At 32.6% G+C, this 15,760-nt stretch overlaps 1 long non-coding RNA gene across 1 annotated transcript in view; it reads left to right on the top strand.

Annotated features, from left to right (window-relative positions):
- The window catches only part of LOC127728617 (uncharacterized), a 34,226-nt gene extending 19,457 nt beyond the window's left edge, over positions 1–14,769 (top strand). Inside the window, exon 2 of the long non-coding RNA XR_007994276.1 lies at positions 13,176–14,769. This is a non-coding gene — a long non-coding RNA (uncharacterized LOC127728617). The remainder of the gene's footprint in view (positions 1–13,175) is intronic.
- The last annotated feature ends 991 nt before the right edge of the window (positions 14,770–15,760 follow it).

Below are 15,760 nucleotides of genomic sequence, written 5' to 3' on the forward strand. Positions count from 1 at the left end.
AACGACAAACATTAAAGAGAGCAAGTTATCTGGATACAACATATTGCCAACAGTTTTGACACGAACGTTTTCCGTTCGAAAAGGTCACATACAAACAAAGAATTTTCTGAAGATAGAGAGTTCAAATACAATTTAACTTTGAGTGCGACATTGTATATAAAATGCAGCAGCGGAAACCTCTCGATGGGAAATATCTGTATATAGTTCCTTTTTGTATTAATCACTCGTTAGTTATCCTTACTTCTTGCTCTTAACGTTCCTGGTGAAGGTTCACTTCAAATTCAAAAATACCCAGCAGGACAAATTTAATTAACTATAGCAGTTGGTCGATAATACTGCTGTTGGACTGTCAAGTCCCTATCGTCCATTTCAATGTTTTGTTGTTTTGGTATTGTTTATTATTTACTACTTTAGATAAAAGGAAATGTAGAGTTTACATCAATGTAACAGAAATACAATAACACCATAACAAATCTCAGTGAACAGTTTCATTAATTCATATATCAATTGTGAATTTTACCAATAAAAAAGAAAAACAAATATTGCAACTCCTTTAAATAAATTTATAATTTGCGTCACTCTCTCACGTATTTCTCTGTGTGAATACAGTTTTCTATGTGTCTACTCCCTCTTTATTAAGAATTAAGAGATGCTGTATGAACTATCCACTAAGAACAAGGATACGAACAACAAGTCCTTCATTGATGTTTGACCGCTTTAACATATCGCTTTTGTATTTCTGGTGTAGGTTTTACTTTGATTCACTGTCACTGGGTCTATACAAATGAAGGACTGCTTGAGAAAATACCATTACTTGATGAATGCTGGGTCTTTACCACTAGTGATGGACTGTTGGGTCGACACCACTACTAATAGACAATGGGGTCTTTACCACTTCTAATAGACAATGGGGTCTTTACCACTACTAATAGACAATGGGGTCTTTACCACCACTGATGGGTCTTTACCACTACTGATGGGTTTTTACTACTACTGATGGACTGTTGGGGGTACACCACTACTAATAGACTGTTGGGTCTTTACCACTACTGATGGGTTTTTACTACTACTGATGGACTGTTGGGTCTACACCACTACTAATAGACTGTCGGATCTTTACCACTACTGATGGGTTTTTACTACTACTGATAAATAAACTCATCATAGATACCAGGATTGAAATTTTGTATTTGCGCCAGACGCGCGTTTCGTCTACAAAAGACTCATCAGTGACGCTCGAATAAAAACAATGGACTGTTAGGTCTACACCACTACTAATAGACTGTCGGGTCTTTACCACTACTAATAGACAATGGGGTCTTAACCACCACTGATGGGTCTTTACCACTACTGATGGGTTTTTACTACTACTGATGGACTGTTGGGGGTACACCACTACTAATAGACTGTTGGGTCTTTACCACTACTGATGGGTTTTTACTACTACTGATGGACTGTTGGGTCTACACCACTACTAATAGACTTTCGGATCTTTACCACTACTGATGGGTTTTTACTACTACTGATAAATAAACTCATCATAGATACCAGGATTGAAATTTTGTATTTGCGCCAGACGCGCGTTTCGTCTACAAAAGACTCATCAGTGACGCTCGAATAAAAAAAATGGACTGTTAGGTCTTCACCACTACTAATAGACTGTCGGGTCTTTACCACTACTGATTGGTTTTTTACCACTACTGCTGTACTGATGAGTCGATATAATTAATAATGAACTGATGAATCAATACCACTTCTGATAAGAGCTAAGTCTTTACTGCTACTGATGAACTGTTTGGCATATACCACTATTTGTAGTGGAATGGGACCCTACTACTACTAAAGAACTCCTGCTGGGTATTTACTGCAACTGCTGGACTGCCTAATCTATACCACTACTGCTAGACTGTTAAGTCTATATAATTAATAATAGACTGCTATGTCTATATGACTACTAACGGACTGTTGGCGTCTATACTACTACTGGTATATTGTTGGATCTATACTTCTATTGATGGATTTCTGGGTCTTTATCATTACGATGTACTATTGAGTCAATATAACTATTGTTGGACTGTTGAGTTTTTACCACTACTGATGGACTGTTTGGTCTATACCAATACTGATGGACTGTTTGGTCTATACCAATACTGATGGACTGTTGAGGTCTATACCCATACTGGAGGACAGTTGAGGCCAATACTGCTAATGATGGTGATGGACTGTTGGGTCTATACCACTACTGATGAACTATAGAGGTCTATACCACTACTGATGGACTCTTTGAGTTTTTATCACTACTGATGGACTGTTTGGTCTATACCAATACTGCTGGACTATTGGGTCTATCCCATACTGAAGGACAGTTGAGGTCAATACTGCTAATGGTGGTGATGGACTGTTGGGTCTATAACACTACTGGTTGACTGATAGCTCTATACATTTAGTTTTTGATTGTTTGGTCTTTAACTCAACTGATAGACTAATTGTTTCCCTGACAATATAATTTGTAGTATTAATTGTCAGTGTTCTGGCATTTGCAATGATTTGTCGCGTAGTTTTTAAATATAGAATCTTTTTTTCTTTTGTTGCAGCTTCTTATTTAAAGTCGAGTTCCTATTTGTTGTCTATTTTTTTATGTCCTTTTGATTACTATTATATAGTTTCTCGTATATTTATCCCTGTTAGTTGCCCCAAATTTATGCTCTTGGTGTTCACACTGAAAAATCATTGTGCATCAAATACAGTTAAAACGGCATAACTAAGTTGGAATTACGTCCCAGTATTCCTCAGTATTCGAAGAGATTTGGAAAAAAAAACAATTTAGCATCCTTAGGAGAATCGAAAAACAAACAGTGATACCCATACTCTAATCAAAATAAAAACTTAGGATATTACTATTGTTTTATCTTCTGTGATCTATTTTAGTATTCCTCAGTATTCGAAGAGATTTGGAAAAAAAAAACAATTTAGCATCCTTAGGAGAATCGAAAAACAAACAGTGATACCCATACTCTAATCAAAATAAAAACTTAGGATATTACTATTGTTTTATCTTCTGTGATCTATTTTAGAAATTATAATCGTGTTTGCGCATAAACAAACTATCTTGCATCTGACATTTTACTGCTGTCACACCTACAATGTATATGTACAGTATATCGTGTAAAAGTCATCAATGGTTCTACAGTAGCTTTCCCATAAAAATAGAATTTTCTTTTGCTCATACATGGTGTTACTATATAACCAAACCTTTCATTCTAATAGAACGGTGCTTTTTTTAAATGTTGGTGTAGTTTAAAGTGAGTATATTACCTCTCCATTGACCGTCGAGTTATTATATCAACTAGTTTTTAAACTATTTTTGCGATGCTCATTTACCCTTTCTCTATGGGTGGTCTTTGCAGTGTCCAATAATAAATTACATTTAGTATGTTTTATGGTTTTGAACTATTTTTCCATAATGTTTATTTTCGGTGACAGTTGAAAAAATATATAAAAATTTTCAATACGAATAATTTGTTTTTTTACTTGAATACATGTACGGTGATCACAAATTCAACATTAAAATAATAAAATAAAAAAAGTTAACATCTTTAGATATCATTTTAATTTAAAAAGCCCTATGTGAACATCATTTGTACAGATGTTTACATTGGATAAAATATATCCCTCTTCCATTTACGGGTAGTTGATATACAAATTATCAAATTACTACGAGTCATTAAATAATTGTAAAGATTTACTAGGTCACGATAAAAACTCTATTACACAGAATAAATCTTTTCCATAATACACAATTTTCGCTTAAAATCCGAATTGTACTGCACATATAATAGTCAAAATTAAATTCGTGGCATCTAGTTGCGGACGTTAATTCGAAGAAACATGTTGTGCACGTGATAAAAGCCTGAGCAACAGCTTCCAGGGATTTTTTCCTGCAATACAAGCTGTTTGGTTCCTAATACTGCTAATTTTTATTTTGACAATTTGTTCTTTTTTTCTAAATACGCAAGTACATTTGACACTGCACATTAAGCAATCAACAATCAGTTAATCATACTTCTGTCATCCCTTTATTCAAAACAGTTTCCAATTCAATTTTTGGTATTTCATGTTTCTTTGAATGAGTTTCATTTCATGGTATACTTAAACAGTGAGGGGAGCATGCTGAGAGAAATAAGACATGGGTATTTTTCTACATATAGTTTAAAGCTATAGCAATTAAACTAATTACTATACTAACAATTTGTAAATATAAAATTCGAATTAATTAAATATAATTCAAAGTTTAACATGGTAAATTACCAACATTTTTTTTATCTACGATTTACAGAAGAATATTAAAAAAATACTTAAACATCATCTGTATTTTGCCACACCATCTAGGACATGCCACACCACCTAGGACATACAATATAACCTTTGCAATTCTGTACGGTCATTCCCATTGGAATTAAAAACAATATGGATTAATAGCAAAACAGATAAGAGTTTGTTAATTTTATGTTACACCTACTAGTTTTTTTAATGACAATTTATCTGAAAAATATCTTTAAAGACTGCATATTGGGCAGAGTAAAATAATATTTCTAGCTTGTGCTAAAGTTTGCTGTTAACATTGAATTTCTGAAGTAATATAACAGTTTTTTTTGCAGAAAATGCCACTTTTCATCGTATTAGTTTCAGGATTCACCGTCGTATTGACATTAGGCTGGTAATACATTTTGAAAGGACTTGATAATTTATGTTAAGTCTCCAATTACTTTTCAAAAAAATCTTGAAAAGAACGAACAACGATTTTTATATGTAATTCTTATCATTTTTTTGTAATACGATCAATTTTGCAAAACATCGAACCTTGTAAATTAAGATCATCTGCACTGAGTTCACACAAGAATGGTAAACATTTTTTTGCATTGGATTGACGTTCATCTAGAACGTATTATTATGTAATTATGGTCAAATATATGAAGTATTTCCTGGAGGTTTGTATAATTTTGACCTTTCTTGAAATCATTTAAGGTCACCAGAACGACGGAGAGCAGCATTAATAGTGTCCTCTGATATATTGAGTATTCCTCAAGTATATTTGTGTGAATTTTAGTCTCATGTAGATCCACCAAATATTCCTTCTGTTGGGTTAAAATGCATTTAGAGTTTAGATGATTTCCAAAATTTACTGTTATGCTGTGATAAAGCACGTAATAATTATAATCAGTTCATACTTCGAAATGCAATGCAAAAAATAATTAGTATTTTTGCAACAGAAATAAAACTTATTACATAAGAAATCATATGTCCATTGTACAATTTTTGCTCTGCGCTGCATATTAATTTACACACTTTCTCTTCAGTGCGGTGATGCCTTCAATTTTATTACTTCTCTTTTCAATGAGATTTATTTATTGTTCATTTCATTTACAAAAGGCAACCTAAATTCGTTTTATTATGCTGCGTAAAATCTACACGCTTCGATAAAATTTGGAATAAATTTTATGACAGCGAAAGGAAAAAATTGTAAGGGTCTGTCAATTTAAATTCAAAGATTAAAATCATTGTTGTATATGCTATAGATCATCCGAAATCATAAATCAACCTATTTATACGATATCATATGTCAGAAACCGAATGGATATTTCAAATTAATTTTTTTCAAACGTTTATGGTTTTGAAATATTCTGACTTTCTATCCTCACATTCAGCATGCAAACCGAAAGGAACGGGATTTTAAAATTTGATATATATTGAAACTGTCCGCGCGATTTTGAGTTTGCTTTGCACCACGATGCCATTATCGCGTCCTTATAAACAATATGTTTGTATATGTGTATTTGTGTGTTTCCGCGTGTCAAAGGGGTTGGCATATTCATTTGGAATTGCCAAAAGTGTAGTCTCCTTGGAAAGGTTTTATTTTCAATGAATAAAATTCACCTTTCCGCAGTAAATTTACTGTGAAAGCCCAAATATTTGTGAATAACTGTTGCAAATTAAACAAATTTTCTAGTGCAGTAAACGTTGGTAGCTTTAATGATATTATTCTTCACGAGGAATATTGCTCTAATGAACAAAGTGGTGTTCTAACATGACACTGGCGTTTTTTTTCTTGTGCTTGTACATAGATTCCAGCCATCGGTTAAACAACTAGTTAAATTTGGTAAATTTAGATATTTAAAATGCATATTCTTATTAAAATTGATGGGAAATGATTAACCATGAAGTACGACAATTAGATTGCGTTTTCTGCAGAATTATAACATTTCATCTGTCATACTCAATTTAATTTTATTTCACATAATTTGTTCTACGAATAGAGCTGCTAATTATTGTAATAAAACAAAAGATAAGTTTTCTACGTCACTGAGACAGCAATCCAACAAATATATAGGTCTACATACAGTCTTCAGCAATAGACAGGTGTCTATACAATTTAGCTCTAAATCGACCCGTGTTTTTAAAGTTTCGAATAAATTAAACAGTAACTTTCAAAGATCTGCTATCAACACCATATTATTCATATAAAAAAGAGATGTGATATCAGATATCACCACTGACCAAGTTCTTATCTCTAGACAGCCAGAACATCAGATATCACCACTGACCAAGTTCTTATCACAAACATTGCAGGATGAGATTTCAACTCTCCCTTTGAACGCCATACAATAACTCCAATTTCATGGGGATTGTAAGATAGGGCGTGATCAGCCCCCAACCATCATATGTCCATAAAGTCAATATGTGAACCATTGCTGTTGAAGTCAATACTGATAAAATATGACAAACTGAACATATGTTATATAGTAAAATTTGTGCATCAAAAATTGAGTGATTGAGTGTTTTTGTCTACCGTCCAGTGACAAATATTTCATGCATATTCAGTGCGAACTTAAAAGACCAAAATGAATATACAATACATATCTCAAAGAACATACCGAGCTTGAGGCCCAGCCTCTTTGTATCAAAACAGTTCTAACCTTCCGAGCAGTTTTATATTCTTGTTTGTAAAATCAATTGGCTTATTCCACCCTTGTTAATCCGATATCGTTCATGCTCGAAGACTTTTAAAAAAAATCCTAAGACGTTTTGCACGAGCTGTGAGGAAAACATAACTATGTATATGACACAAAGCATTGACAGTATAATATTTTTTCAATCTAATTTGTAAGGCAAACTAAAGTGACCTGCTGATATGTATAGATTATCGGGGTTTCTAAACACTGGTATCGTTAAATATCAGGTGCAAGCCACAATCAGAAACTTTTTGGCGAGTCAGCGCAGGGAACGAACTGAAAAGCTTCATATTGTGTCCAGTGATATAGCCGAAGGGGAGAACCGTACTACACTCTTATATCGAAGGACGTACTTCATAAAAAAAATCATACATCAACGTCATTTATCATAGACTTTCTGAATTGAAGTAATTAAAGTTAACGATGTTTTCTTGCCTTAGAAACACAATGTGGTTAAATTGCTGAATAGGTCACATTAACTGCCAATGATTAGGACACTTGCGCGGTATAAATGATACTTTTGATAGCTTATGGTCCACAACAATTAGATATTCCTATGATATCAGAAATTGAAACTAGATTATTTATCCGAATATTGGTACAAGTCAATGATTACTGTTACGGACGCCATCTCGAGTTGGTTGACAGTTATGGAATATCTGTTTCACAGATAACGACGGATATGCTCCAATTGTCGTAATCACAATTCCGTCCTCTGTCTCGAATATGAACTACCGAATTAGACTTATCACCGTATTTGTACTTACATGAGCAACACGACGGGTGCCACATGTGGAGCAGGATCTGCCTACCCTTCCGGAGCACCTAAAATACCACCCCAGTTTTTGGTGGAGTTCGTGTTGCTCGGTCTTTAGTTTTCTTTGTTGTTTTTTTTTTTTGTGTACTGTTTGTCTTTTCGTCGTTTTTTGTTTTTTGCCATGGCCTTGTCAGTTTGTTTTCAACTTATGAGTTCAAGTATCCCTTTGGTATCTTTCTTTTGTCTTTTATAAATTTGTTTCACGTTGTCAGAAACTTTCAGAGGCACACAAAATATAAACCTTCCTTCATAAAACTATTGTAAACATGAACAGGAAAAACCCATGTTAAATAAAAATAAAGATACCCATCGAAATAGCTGTATTCATGCTGCTGTGATCCTTTTTAGAGTCTCTTGAATTGACCACGGGATGAAACTTGTGACTTTAAAATAAGTTATTTGTCAATAAGCTGCAAAGTAATGCCAAATAGACTCTGTGGAATCTGTATCACCTATCTTGCATCTAATCATGATAGGATACCACATTACTTTCATCAGTAATGTAATGAATTGGCCATCGTTTAAATGGGTACAATTTTCTAGCTAGAGACCCTGTTAATGATTAAGGTTTTGTTTTTTCATATTAGTATTGTGCTGGGTCCTGTAGGGAGAACAACTATGTTCTAAAGTGGTTGCCATATAGAGTTTTTGGCTAAGTGATTTAATGTGTAGATTAAGTCATTTTCTAGTCCTTTAACAGAGACTATGTCTCATTGTATATTTATACATACCGCACAGCCAAGTGAATGCGCTGTATAGTAAAGTTTGTTTTAAAGGCTTTTGTATGAAACCTCAATCACATCTCCAATCATTCTCAGAAAAAGAAATCACATTCATTCGGGTGGGTATGCTATAAGCCATATTTATTATGCTGTTTATCTTTGACAAATCAATATTTACTCAATTAACAATAATATTTGCCGTATGCCAAAATTATACAATTATTTCACAATGCATGCGTATTTGCTATTTAGAATGAAGAAACTATATAGAGCGATGATCTTGCCACCAGAAATTATAAACAACATAATGAAATATTCACGAGGTAATAGTAATTTTTCCAAAAAAGATTTAAAAAAATACGTTTTCTAAAAGGTATTAAAGATAGAACAGTTTAAGATGATGTGTAAAAACTATAAATAAAAATAAGACATGTAATTTATAGGCATAAATTGTAAGAGAGTATTTTAAGTTTAGATGACATTTATGTGATGTAAATGTGGTAAGAGGTCCACTGAGGGCAGAACGAAATTTAGTAACAGGTAAATAAATAAAAAAGTATACTTTTGAAATTTAGGAAATATAAAAATGCGTATTGTTTTCTCGTTTAAACAGTCCTTCTTACAAACAGTAGGATTAGGGGGTGCAAACAATAATAGATATGGTTAAAATCCCCTTGAAGACCCATTGTATATAAAAAAAAACACTCCTGGATGCCGATTATGTTCGGCTGAGTAAGTTCCAATTCGAACTGTATGTGTACTATCACACTGTGTTCACAACATTAATTCTATTTTTAAATTTTACTTAAATTAAGTTAATTTAATAAAACAGTTTTGACACGGTATAATATTAAAAATTATGTTCAAATGCTATGTCACATTTGAGTTTTTTTATTAATGGTTCTAAGTATTACTTATCAGTACCTTTTTGAAAAAAACTTAATCCAAGAGCTACATAATTTGATGTAAAGTCTCTGTAATATGGACTTTTCATTGCATTACATCGGATAGCTTATCTAATAATTCGATAATAATTTTATCCTTGTTACGTTAGAAATTCGCTGATTGGAATAAAGACATGAAAATGGACGTGATAATCTGCTGCGTTTTGGCAGGGACTTTCTATACTAACATAGTATAGAAAGTCCCTGGTTTTGGTGAGCAGAAAAAAAATGTCAAAGAGCTTTTATTACACAGTCCCCGCTGCAACTCCGTTCGGGCGTTAAATACGATGACCCGTGTAGGGAGAGTGCCACGCTCTTGTTCTCCGTACGTTAAAGAATCTTTGAAACAAATCATTCAGAGGTCCGTAGGTGGCCTGTTGCGAGGCAAAATTGCCAATATCTTACATGTCCTCATTTTCTTTTGGCAGTCAAAATTTTCGCCTTCCACTCAATTTGTAAAACCTACCTATTTTATTTTTTATAATTGTTTTCTAACAATGTTCCTTTTCAATAAAAGTGATAATTTGTTTTCGAAGTATGGAAAAAAATCGTTATCTTCATTTATTGTGATTAAATAAGCAGTCAGTATTCTCAATCTCTTAAAATTTATATTAATACGCTTAAAGATCCGCCAGAAATGCACTAAAGAGCAGAGTTAATAGGTAGATATTTTAACATAATTTAAATCCAAAGATTTGGTTGTATAAATCATAATATGTCTATGATAGATAGACTCCATGTCTTGTATTTAACGTAAAATTATTTATCTATGAAACGGAAATATATATACTAATAGGAATAAACGCTATTATATATAAAGAGCATTGAGAAATGCGTTCCGAAAATAGTAGCCAGGAATGGTTGATACTATGACTTGTGCTTTTGCAATCTTCAAGCTTTAGAAACAACTGAATATTTTTTAAGATAACGTGGAAATGCACGTTCGTTTTGTATGAGTATTAAAACGATTAGATTTGTTTAAACTTTACTTATTTTATAAATTGAAATTTAATCAAATCGCGTTATATGGAAGCCATTAAGTACTAGAGTTTAAACTTTTACCAAATGAATACACATTCCTACGCGAATTCAGCTTAACTGCTGTTTTTTATCGACAAGGTTCAGTGGGGTTAGGACAAATGTTCACCTTGACTCGCACGTCTGGCTGAAAAAAAACCCGTGCTGTAAGAAAGGAGAAAGGGGGGGGGGTCTTTTTGGCTGTCTGGAACGTACAATTAAGCAGTCACATACGAATTGGAATTGGCACGTAAAATCCGGTGTCCCATGTTGGATGAGGTCAACGTTAACTGAAAGTAAAAATGCCCTCAAATTAACTCACAACAGGACAAAGCGTCTGCTCTTTCCAACATACCCTGTTTCCATTGTCATTTCAAATCATTAGTTCTTCATCAAAGTCGATTGATAATTTAACATGCTAACTAATTTTATATTACACTACACGTTAAGTAACAATCAATCAATTATTTTTTGTTCAACTTCTTTTTTGCTTCCCTTATGTCAACATGCTCAGAAAATGTTGTTAGTTTAAAACAAAGACGCAAAAATGATAAATCATTAGATAATTTGATCGGAATTACGTTCGAACGTAGAGAAAATATTGTGTTATACATATGAACACGCTCATACTTTATCTATCATTGAAAAGGGGGGTGGGTGTTACGAGTGCTGATACTAGTCAAATTGTACCGACAATAAGTGCCAATTGTTCATCACTTTTCAAAATCAAGTCCAGTTACAACACATATTCCCCACGTTACTATACAAAACTATGCGTTGTATGCCGGCCACCAATCCAAGATCTATCAATTTCAAACATATCGCTATGCTCGAAACACCAGGCTTATACATGTTATTATTTGGTACGCTATACGCTATACGCGCATTTCGGTTAAGACTCATCAATGGTTTAAAATGACTGCAACTTAATATTGATAGAAAAAGGTTTTTATGATATCCTAATTCAACTTTCCTTCCGATGACTCGGTTATAGAAAATTATTGTTTTGGCTTCAAATGTACATTGCTTTCTACCTTTTACTTAAATGATTAAAACCAACATGATACTGAAAATACAATTGTCAGATCTCATAAGAGAGTTCTCATAAGAGAATTGTTCTCGTCAAAATTTGTGTCGTCACTGATGATGGCTCTTGATTTCAAGATCTTTATTCGTACCACCCTCACCGCCGTATGAATTCTATAAATCCTTTTAAAATTGCGAATTAAAATGTCATACGACCAGACGATGAACTTTATTAAATACAGGGGTTACAGATAAAGGTTACCAAATTTTTGGACTTGTGAGGGATTTTCCGTTTTCCATATCTTTTGTATCAAAGAATAATTTCGGCCGGCTTAATGATAGCACTCTTGGGTCTGTAGTTTTCCTTGCTCGCTTCTGTAGTGAACTGCTTTAATAAAATTGAATGAAATAAGGCTTAGCACGATTAATGGCCTTAGATATTTTCTTTTATATAAAAACAGTGTTCCACAAGCGAACATAAGTATGAATTATATTTTTACTCTGAAAATTAAATTGTCACCTTTTTCTTTTATAACGAAATGGGTTGTGGTCATTAATGGTGGTATTAAAGTGAAAAATATTACGAAAAATCAAATTTCTTTATTTCATTGTACATATTTTTTTCAAGAGTTTAGTCATTGGTATATTATTACTTAGTATATGTAGTACAAGTCAAGAAACACTCCTTTTCAATAACCACTGGTCTGATGATTTTATTATTTTTATTAGTACGAATTTACACAGATCGTTACACCAGAAGGACCACTTTAAATTGCCAAGTTTTAAAAAGTCAACCATAGATCGAAATGCCTTTAGAAATCATGAAAGAGATAAACGTATCCAATAAGATAGCAAGTTCACTAACATTTTACATAGGAGATGCTCGTTTGACCTTGGACATATTTTACGAGTAAAAAACACTATACAATTTATATCTAAAATATTAGAAAGTTAGATGAAATGATCTTATACGTGTAATACCTGAACAGAAACAAAAGGAGAGAAGTGACACGTGTTTAAGAAAACCAGAAATTTGCTTAGCAATACTATACAAATTTACAATATTCCCTGTTGTCATGGTAACAGTACAAGTTCCGTTATAGACAAGTTATCATGGTTATTGGAACCAACACATCTAAAACGTATTCATCGACAATTTATAAAAAAATATCTCATCTTAATTAACCGATTATAAATTTATAAGAAACTAAGGTTCCAACTCACTCAAGCAAATTTGGCCTTAGATTGATATGGCTATTATTTTTAGGTCCCTTTTGGACATATAGCTCTTCGCGTGGTACTTGTACATCTCTGGCTTTCAAATATTTGGCCTTGTGCTTAACCGATGAAGGTAAATCATGAAAGCGCTTGGGACGAATAACATTATAATATTTCGAAATTTCCTGATTCAAAAGAGTTTTAATAGTAATCTCTAAAAACCCTAAGGTCAGGAATTATATATAGTTTGTTGATCTGATTATTGGAAAATTTGACTGGTTCTATAGGTAATTGGTTAACATGGACTTGTTCGTTTACTGAATCATAAAAAGTGCTTGGACTTTATGAGTAAATTGTTATCCATCGATATCTTTGAAAAAGCTGATTTATAATTTTTTTTAAATTTTTCTTTACATTACAGATTCTGGTGAAATGATGTGTGCCTCTCAGTATCGAAAGAGGTCGATCTATTCAAATGGTGACTGTTCTTCTGCTAAGCCAACCGAACCAATCATTGAACCTGTGTGCGTTGGACGATGCGTTCCGAAAGGGTCCCAACCAATAGAATTATTTACTGGACAACATTATAGGTGTAAACCTGATAAAAAAGTCACAAAAACCGTCAAGTTATTGTGTTCAGGTACCTCAAACCTGAAATCAATAAAAGTGAGAGTTGTGGAATCATGTAAGTGTGTCTTGACTAAGAAAAAAAGACGTAAACATAAGAAAGGAGAAAATCGTCGACGAAAGAACAAAACTGATAATAAAAATAAAAAAAGAAAAGAAAGACGAAAATTACGGGGTAGAAACAGACGAAAACAAAGAAAAAACAAAAAATCTAGTAAATTAACTAATAACGATCGGTGAGAATCCTGTTATGTTAATTAGGAGATTGTTTCTTTTAATTTTGTACGTGTGAGAGAAGCACATTTGCATTTTTGCAAGGAATAAACAAAACGGAATCACGCCCAGTAAGTCAGCAACGCCAAAGTGTCAATACTGTGTGATGCAGTTGGCAAGGAAAGGGTGTGTTTCGGCTGTATTCCAAAGGAAGCCAGTAATGATACAGGGATTTCCTGCCTCGTGGCAAAATTAATCTGTGATCAAATGTAAAGCTTAAAACAGTTTTTTTTTTGTTATTTTATTGTTTTGTTTGCAGAATGTAAGTGTTATCGTATGAATGTTGAATTGTTTCATGATGTCATTACTTTTAAGTTTCATGTCAATGCCTTTTGATCAAGTAGGTCTCGTACAATATACAACATTAAGTTTTTTGAGGTGAAAAAATGCAATCAATAAAACTAAATGTTTTTTTTCACAATATCCTTCCTGTCATTTCAAATATTTCGGAATTTATTCTTTTCAACTCGTGTATCTATACATAATTTAATGGTCTTTTTTTCTCCGCAAATCACGAAAAAGTCTTTAGATGCAATGTACCATTCGCTTCATGAAATCAATTTAAGTGGGGTTCTCAAATCTTGCACATTGAATCATAAATATGAGATCAAAGTAACATACTTTCCATTGATAAATATTTTTAAGTTACTTGTACTAAAATAATTGTGAATATTTGCTATGTTCTACCAAAGGTTCTTCCTAATTTATTATGCTTGACCACACTTTATTGTTTTCTATAATGCCAGACCACATATAACTCTTCGAAAAAGATTTTAAAATATAATTTTGTGAAATGTAACTTGTTACCCTTTTGGTGTTCAACATCGTTGTGGGGGAGTCAAATTTTTAAAGGATTTTTAAAAAAAGCCGGATCTCTGCAAAAGCATTTATTTAAAAATATAAATGTCATTACTGTTGGGAAATTGACAAAAACGAACGTAGAAAATGAAAATTTCCATCCTAAACCTTAAATAAACGTATCTTTTTCTAAGGACAAAAACTCCTGCGTACATTTTAAAAATGTTTAGAAGATTTTGATGATTTATATTTTATACGAGAATATCCATTGTATTATCATTACTTGTACAATATAGTTCCTTAAAGGAGTAAATATGCATGTGTCTTTGTTTCTTAATTGACTGTTGTCTTGTTCATCTTTCTGCAAGTATATTAGATCGAAAACAAATGTTGTAAGAAAATCTTAATTAACCAAATACTTATATATGTGTTTTCCTTATTTCGTGCAGAAAAAAGGACCAAAGAACACACAGGTATATAGTATAACATAATGGTAATGATAAAGGTACTTTTAGCCTAAAACGACTCCGAGTATATATTTCATTTGTTATATTTCTGAAAGGGTTCTAATACGTCCTTCTGAATAAGACAAATCGTGTTAACTCATATTATCAACATTCTGTTCGAAATTTCGGCTCTTCATTATACGTTTTACATGTTTCCACCAGAAGATGATTATTTTGAATATCACAGAATTTTATGAGACTCAAATTTGTAACAAAATATTGTGTAAAAAAATTATTATAAGAACTATTATTTTATGGTTTGTGGTATTCTACTTTTTGCTGGCCAATATTTGGACTATGAAAGAAGTACAAAGGATATTGATGTAGGACACGAAACACACATTCCTAGAGGAAGTGTTTGTAGCAGTTACAATTAATGTCATTCAAGTATAATTAACATTCAAACCAATCACTTATATTTGTATCATATACAGATTTGTATTCTTGTTTGAGAGTCAATAATTGTATGAAAGTTCCAAAACGCAAAATGACAGTATGTGTATATGCATTTTTTTGTTTTCATCCAGTCATTTTACGAGAGAATTCATTAACATTATTTATTATGCTGTTCCGGTCCATTATAAATTATGCCAGTGTATATATGTGTAAACTATACAATGTTAGCATTTCAAAATTGTTATGATATACAATTAAAAGAAAATCATTTTTAACAAAGTTTTAAAAAGTATTTAGCCCTTCAGATATAATAACGAGTCTTTGTGACTGAGGATTGTGGTTAATTCAAATGCCACCGACGGCACATACAGGCACTTGGGATATGGACACCCCCTTTTGTGTTTAA

Source organism: Mytilus californianus, unplaced genomic scaffold (assembly GCF_021869535.1).
Source record: "Mytilus californianus isolate M0D057914Y unplaced genomic scaffold, xbMytCali1.0.p SCAF_2, whole genome shotgun sequence".
Lineage (NCBI taxonomy): Eukaryota > Metazoa > Mollusca > Bivalvia > Mytilida > Mytilidae > Mytilus > Mytilus californianus.